The sequence below is a fragment of the Myotis brandtii genome, unplaced genomic scaffold (genome assembly GCF_000412655.1).
Source record: "Myotis brandtii unplaced genomic scaffold, ASM41265v1 scaffold980, whole genome shotgun sequence".
In the NCBI taxonomy this organism is placed as follows: Eukaryota; Metazoa; Chordata; class Mammalia; order Chiroptera; family Vespertilionidae; genus Myotis; species Myotis brandtii.
The window spans coordinates 129,258-136,509 of NW_005372075.1; the positions used below are offsets into that span (position 1 = coordinate 129,258).

A 7,252-nucleotide genomic window follows, 5' to 3' on the forward strand; every position below is an offset into this window, starting at 1 on the left:
TATGATAAAGTTTAATTTATAAATTAAGCAATGTCATAAATAGAAGATTTGTTCTTATCTTAGATCTTAGCAATCTCAGCATACAATTATTTTTTTCTTTATTAAGCTGAGAACTTTCACCTTTTTACTTAAAGGAAACACTTAATGACTTCTCGGTGGCATATCTGAAAGTTGCCAGCATTAGCACTCTTGCACTTTGGGGCCATTGTTAAGTGAAATGAGGGTTACTTCACACAGCACTGCGACAGTGACAGTTTATGTGATACTAACTGACCAGCGGGTGAGTAGCACATGCAGTGTGAATACACTGGACAAAGGAAATTCACATCCCAGTGGGATGGAGCAAGACGGTGTGAGATTTTATCCTGCTACTCAGAATAGCCTGCAACTTAAAACTTAAGAATTGCTCATTTCTGGAATTTTTCTATTTCATATTTTGAACTGTAGTTGACCACAGGTAACTGAAACCATGCAAAGTGAAACTGCAAACAAGGACAAGGTGATGGGGACGACCGTTTTGGGTACAGGAAGTGTGTCTGCAGGACATTAGGAGGTGGTGACGAGTTGCGAGGGGAAGCATTCTGCAGTCCCAGGATCAGGTCTCAGTCCTTTAGTGACCTTATGCCTCTGGACCAGGAACCTTACAACTGTTTCTCAGCATTTGTTCTCCACGTAAGTAGGACGAGATAGCTGGAGTATAGGCCACAGTGGGCGTGTCCCTTCCTCTAGTTCAGGTAGGCTCTGATGCAGGTTCGCTGTGCTTCAGGAGATTCTCTGGAGAAGGGGCCTTCTTAAATGAGTGCCAACCAATATCCTAGGAACTATGCTAAAATTGCCAAGGCATTTTTGCTGATTTTATAGCAGTTTAGGAAAAAAATTATGAATCTCAAGTAAATGAAGTTAGATATTCAAAAACTTAAGGAAACCTTTACTACATTTGTTTTCATCTTTGACATATATTGTTTGCTGATTGTATTCTAAAATACTAACAGAAAAAAAATTGAACAAAACATATGTTAAAATAGAGGGACACCCTTCTCCAATATCTTCCACAAAATCGTCATCTTCACAGCAAGAATTGACATATTTAGCAATATCATCATCACTAATAAAAGCAGACTTAGAACTGGACGCCATTTCAAAGCTTTAGGACTACAAAATCTGAGTAAACTTCATAAAATCATAGTACATGTAAAAAATTAGGCAGATAAATGCCAGTGGTCAATTTTAGAACTACAAACATTCGGCATCAAAAGTAATCTGCACTTAGGTGCCATCTGTCAATATAGAGTGAACTGCTAGCATCTCACAGTGACACTGCAGGAGGAGCGCGATGGTGCTCCCGGCACTCTAGAGGTTAGGAACACCCCACCCGGGTGTTCTGCCATGTTGTAAAGGGCTTCACCTCTGTTCTCTCTGCTGGAAGCACAAGGGCATTTTCCAAAATATTTCGATATTGGCCATGAGAGCTTGGTCAGGTTCCTAGAGGCAAAACTCATGAAGGTGTGCCCTCCACGACTCCGTTTCCCCGGAGTTATAAAGTGTCGGGTTGGTCTGCACAGAGCCCAAGAGGCCGGTATCACAGGCCGGTTTCCTGGTTCCCTGCCAGTCACTGGCCAGGGAAGCCAGGCAGCACTCCCTTTGCTCACCTGGGTCTCTCTCATTTTGGGAGCAGTGTGGTTTGCCCTGTGTCCTTGCCTTTTTACAGAGTGAAGAGGTTGTTGATTTTTCAGTTTATTCAGTTTATTATTTGTTGTTAGGACAAGTGGTGACTTCCAAGGTCCTCACGTATAAGAGCCAGACTCTGGAAGTCTGCTAGCTGGTGTTTATGTTTGTTTGTGCCTCTATGTTCACTAGTGAAATAGTCCTTGTTAGGGCTTTTGGCCGGTGACTTGGTCTGTGAAAGAATTAAAAGAAGAGATAGATATGGAGAGAGAATTTATTTTACTTTTCCCAAAGGGAAAGGGCCAGTGCATTGCTAATCAATACAAAGGCAAGAATGAAGAGTGGCCTTCTCTTCTAAAGGCTGCTGTTGCTAGGTGACACGGAAAGGTGGGGGATTTGGGGGCAGAAATTGAGCAGACATGGGGGTGTGTATCTTTGAAAACTTTCTTTACTTCTTTTTTCAGTCCAGGCAGATGTCCTAGGGAGGTATCTTTGTCAGCATCTTCATAAGCCTATAAAACAGTGGATCCCAACCTTTTCTTGGCCACACCCCACCTAAGTGTCTCTAAAATCCTGAGCACCCCCCCTCCCCTTGACATATAATTCTTATTATTTAAAAAGTGAACTCCTAGTCACGTGGAGGAAGCCTAAAAGGCCATTCATTTGGTCTAAACAAGCTTCCAAAGAACATGGCATCCATGAAAGAGAAAAATAAAAGAACGAAAGGACAGCTGAAGTAGCGAGGAAGAAATCACTAAGAAATTGTTAAAAATTAATAATATGAAGTGACATGAAAAAATAGCAAATAAAGCTTCAAAACAGATAATAGAGAACTGAAATGCATAAATCATGTGTCACAGTCTATATTTATATACTGTATATAGTGACTTAGCCTGAGGGTGAGTTACTAGCATCTCAACCTGAACCAGAGGAGCTAAGAATCTTGGGGCTTAGTTGCCAGCCACTCTCAGACATTGTGGAAGCCACAGCAAAGCAAGGAAAGACCTGTTCTTCTGTCCGGACAGTCCTACACTTTTCCTTTCTTACATTCTTTCCATTGAGTTTTTCTGTTAATAGTTAGTCATCTAAAATAACCTACAGAGCCTTTCTGTATCTGGAATATTCTATACGGCATAGAGGTTATCATGTCCCTTAAGGTTTCACACAGAATACCTTTTCTTAGCCTGGAAATACATTTAATGAAAATTTGTTTAAATTCCTGATTCAACTTATTGAATTGCTATATATTGAATCAGGTTAGCTTGGATAATTTATATATTTTCATAAATTTTCCATTTTTTAAATGGAATTTAAAAGATTGAAGACAAATTTCCTTATTTCTCACATTTAAAATCTGCTAAGTAGCCACTGAAAATATTTCCTGTTTATTCATTTAACAGGCATCCGTCTCTCCATCCATCACTTATTTACATTTAACGATGATCCCAATATGTACTGAAGTCAGGTGTTCGTCAGCGGGAGCGGCAGGGAGCCGCTCCGGGCGGTGCTGCCCAGGTCCCGCCTTGGGGCCGCCAGGGCGCAGACGGGACTGGGCGGGCACGCAGAGCATCTGCAGGGGAGGCCTCCCACGGTTGCACGGGAAACCCCGTAATCTTGCTAACCAATGCCACCCCAACAAACCTAATTGGAAAAAACAAAAAGACACGCAGAGGAGTCACAGGCTGCTGACGTGGAAAGAGCCCTTAGAAGCAGACCCTGCAGACACAAGGAAGCCTGCGAGGCGGCGAGGCGCAGCCAGGCCCCGGGGCCCAGCCCACACGTCTGTGAGATAATAAACATGTATTGTTTTCAATCCACTAAGTTTTGGAGTACTAGTCAGCAGTAGATAACACTCGATATTCCTGGCAAGCTGTTTTTTACATTTCTCTTAGGGGAATAATTGTTTCTTAAGAAAAATAATGGCGATCGGTTCTCTCAAGAGTGCAGACTGTTATCAGAAACTACATCCTTGAAAATCAAATAGCAGCGCTAAGATGGGTGGCTCCTTTGTCACGTTTCTCTTTTCATCTTGAAAAGACCTGGTCTTCGGAGGCTGCGGAGTGCGTCTTTCCCTCCGAGGGTCGGGACCGACCGTCCGCTCTCACGGCCGCGGGACTGGACCTCTTCAGGCCACTGCTGAGCTGCGAGCCGGCGGCCCCGGTCCTCCCGCGGACAGGAGCAGCCTCAGCAAGGCGCGCCCCGGGGGCTTCCCGGGCCTCCTCTCCCGTTTCTCTCCCAAAACGCGGGGACCGCGCGCGCCTCCGCCTGCGCCCCTGCCGCCGCCTCGCGCTCCCGCATTTTCAGGGGGCATCCCTGTCGACTCTTCTAGATTTGCTCCCCGATGCCCTTATCCGGGACCTCTCTGGACCAGGCAGGAGCAAAACCTTCTTGTTTGTGCCTCTTGGTGAGGACTGGGTCGAGCCGCCCCCTCGCGGGGAGGAGCGCGCCCGGAACCGGGCTCGGGCCGCGTCTCCCTCCCTTCCTGGGACTCGGCAGCCAGTTCTAGTCCCGGGATGTGATTTATACTCTGGGTTAGAAGACCTGTGGCTGCAGGGCGCAACCCCGCGTCGGTCCCCTGCAGCCCTCCCAGTTTCCAAGAGGAAGGAAGGAGTTAAGTTTTGGCGACAGAGACCCCTCCATTGTTCTTTGCTTTCCAAGAGAAGGTGCGCAGCAGGGTCTGGGTCCGGGAAGGGGCAGAAATGGGGAGGGAAATTGGGCTAGTTTGGTAGATTCCATCATTAAACAGTCATTGGCAAAGCGTTTTTAGTTTTCCTGTAAGGATCTTTGTTTTATCATGTTTAGCTTTTGAAAAAAAAGAGGAAATCAGAAAAAAAGTGTCTGGGAGAATGTTTCTTACCGAGATTTCTGATTCCAGTGTATTCTCGTCAACACCGAATGTCTGCAAGAGTCAGAATTCCTTGGAAAGCGATTGTAATAAAAATCCTAACTCTCGGTTACGACAAAGCAAATTATATTTACCTTTTTAAATGCAAATTTATGTTTCATTTAAAAGAAGATAGTTTAGAAAAACCTACTTACACAAGGTGGGGATGTAGCTCAGTGGTAGAGCGCATGCTTAGCATGCATGAGGTCCTGGGTTCGATCCCCAGCATCTCCAGGTGTTTTTGTTTCCTAACTTCAGAAACATCATCTCATTTACCCGCAACTTGGGGAGGGGGCCTGGGATGATAGGGATTCCCTTCCTCAGGTCTCACATTTTTGAGGCTGTGCGAACTAAATACAGAAATAAATCAGCTGCTTTCAAACGGAGCCTCAGCCCTCAGATGTCAGACAAGGGGAATGGCTTGGCCTGGCCCAGAGCAACATTGTGTCCCAAATAACTGCTTACAACCATAAAAAGAAAGCGGATATTATGACTACTAGACTGACTAGCAGACTGAAAGCTCGAAGCATTGTTTAGAATTGCATCATCGCGCTGTTTCCAGCACTAATAGAAATGCCTTCTGCCTACTGATGCAATCGTTCCCTTCCCTTCCTCATCAATACCCCTTGTTTTTGTCTCCTGATTAGAAAACTATTTGGGCTTCTGCCTGAATCAGTGTGACCAGAGCAGCGATCATTATTCGTGTGCAGTAAGTGCTTGCGGTCTTTCATTTTGAAAAGCCCTTTTATTTCCAGGTCAGTGAGACTCAATAACAGAAAAGCTGATTTCAGCAGGGGCTCTCTAAAGGAAACACACAGTTCCCAGTCAGAGCTGTGCAGGTATTGGATAAATCTAGCTTCTGCCAGAAACCCTGACAATTCTCTCAGGAGCCCAACACCAAGGAGTGAAATAGAAACATTTGGACACAAACATGCTTTCCCTCAGTGGTTTTGCCCTGAGTTCACATTCCGAGGACTGGACCCCTTCTATCTTGATCATTTTTGTAACCTCAAAATTTGCCTCCCTGATTCTAACACAAACTCACTTCAACTCTTTCAAACAAACAAAAACCCACTTACCTTTCGAAACCTGGCCATTTTAGACCATTCATGTGGGTCAGGACTTACTGACTAAAATGATGGTTTGTTACCTTTCCAAATGACGTATCCCTTGTATCAGTGCTTTTGCCTCGATTTCCAGTTTGTAACACCCTGTCACATTAACAGGTGAAGGAGATTTAGATACCGGTTTTCTGTGGTTGTGGATTTGTTCTCAGCCAGACCTTTAGCAAGGCCCCTGTGGCTGTGGTTAAGTCAGAGACTAGTCTCACAGGCGCGAGAGCTCCGTGTCAAAAAATAGGAATGGCTACCATCCTGTATGTCGGGTCTTTAATGTGTTGGTCTGAAGCTGTACCTATTATTAATGCGGACTTTTTTCAATAGATGGAGTTACACATAGTTGATATATATGCGATTTGATATGTATGCTATTTTGTTGTATTGACATCAAGCTTCAAAACTTCATATTTCAGATTTTCTGAAGGTGTTAATACCATAGATATTTTTACGCTTAAAAATGTCAAATTTCGTGCCAAAAAAAGAGCATTTGTGGGAAGTTTTAATTCATTACTTTATTTTGAAGAAAAAGTTATCGTATACTTCAGGAAGCGTATGATGAACATGCTCCATCTCAAGATGCTTGTGAACGCTGGTTTAAATGCTTTAAAAGTGATGATTTCGATGTGAAAGACAAAGAACATCCAGGTCAACCAAAAAAGTTTGAAGACCAACAATTACAAGCATTATTGGATGAAGATGCGTGTCAAACTCAAAAACAACTTGCAGAAAGATTAAACGTTGCTCAGCAAACAATTTCCGATCATTTACAAGCAATGGGAAAGGTTTTAAAGGAAGGAAAGTGGGCGCCACATCAACTGAACAAAAGACAAATGGAAAACCCGAAAAGTCATCAATAAAATGTTGCTTCAACAGCACAAAAGAAAGTGTTTTTTGCATCGAATTCTCACTGGCGATGAAAAGTGGATTTATTTTGAGAATTCCAAATGCACAAAATCATGAGTTGATCCAGGTCAACCATCAACATGGACTGCAAGGCCAAATCACTGCTGAAAGAAGACAATGCTCTGCGTTTGGTGGGATCAGGAAGGTGTGGTGTATTATGAGCTTCTAAAACTAGGTGAAACCATTAATACTGATAGCTACCAACAACAAATAATCAATTTGAACCAAGCTTTGATTGTGAAACGACCAGAATGTGCCAGAAGACACAGCAAAGTAATTTTGCTTCATGATGATGCACCATCACACACTTCAAAACCAGTTAACCAGGTAAAGACACGTTAAAAGATCTTGCCTGGGAAGTATGAACCCACCCGCTGTATTCACCAGACCTTGCTCCTTCAGATGACCACCTGTTCCGATCGATGGCACACGCACTTTCTGAGCAGCACTTCAAAACGTACGACGAAGTGGAAAATTGGGTCTCTGAATGGTTTGCCTCAACACAAGAAAAGTTCTATTGGGACGGTATCCACAAATTACCTGAAAGATGGGGAAATGTGGAGCTAGCGATGGACATTACTTTGAATAAAGCACTTTTGATGTTTCTCTTGAAATTATCGTGTTTTCTTTGATTACAAAAGCTGCATTATTCCCCTCCCACCCTGAGGGAAGGTGATGAAGG

The 7,252-nt window shown here is 43.7% G+C and overlaps 1 non-coding gene across 1 annotated transcript; it reads left to right on the forward strand.

The window, feature by feature from the left end:
- Positions 1-4,711: 4,711 nt before the first annotated feature.
- On the forward strand, positions 4,712-4,783 carry TRNAA-AGC. The gene has a single exon. It is a non-coding gene; the product is annotated as a tRNA-Ala (tRNA).
- The last annotated feature ends 2,469 nt before the right edge of the window (positions 4,784-7,252 follow it).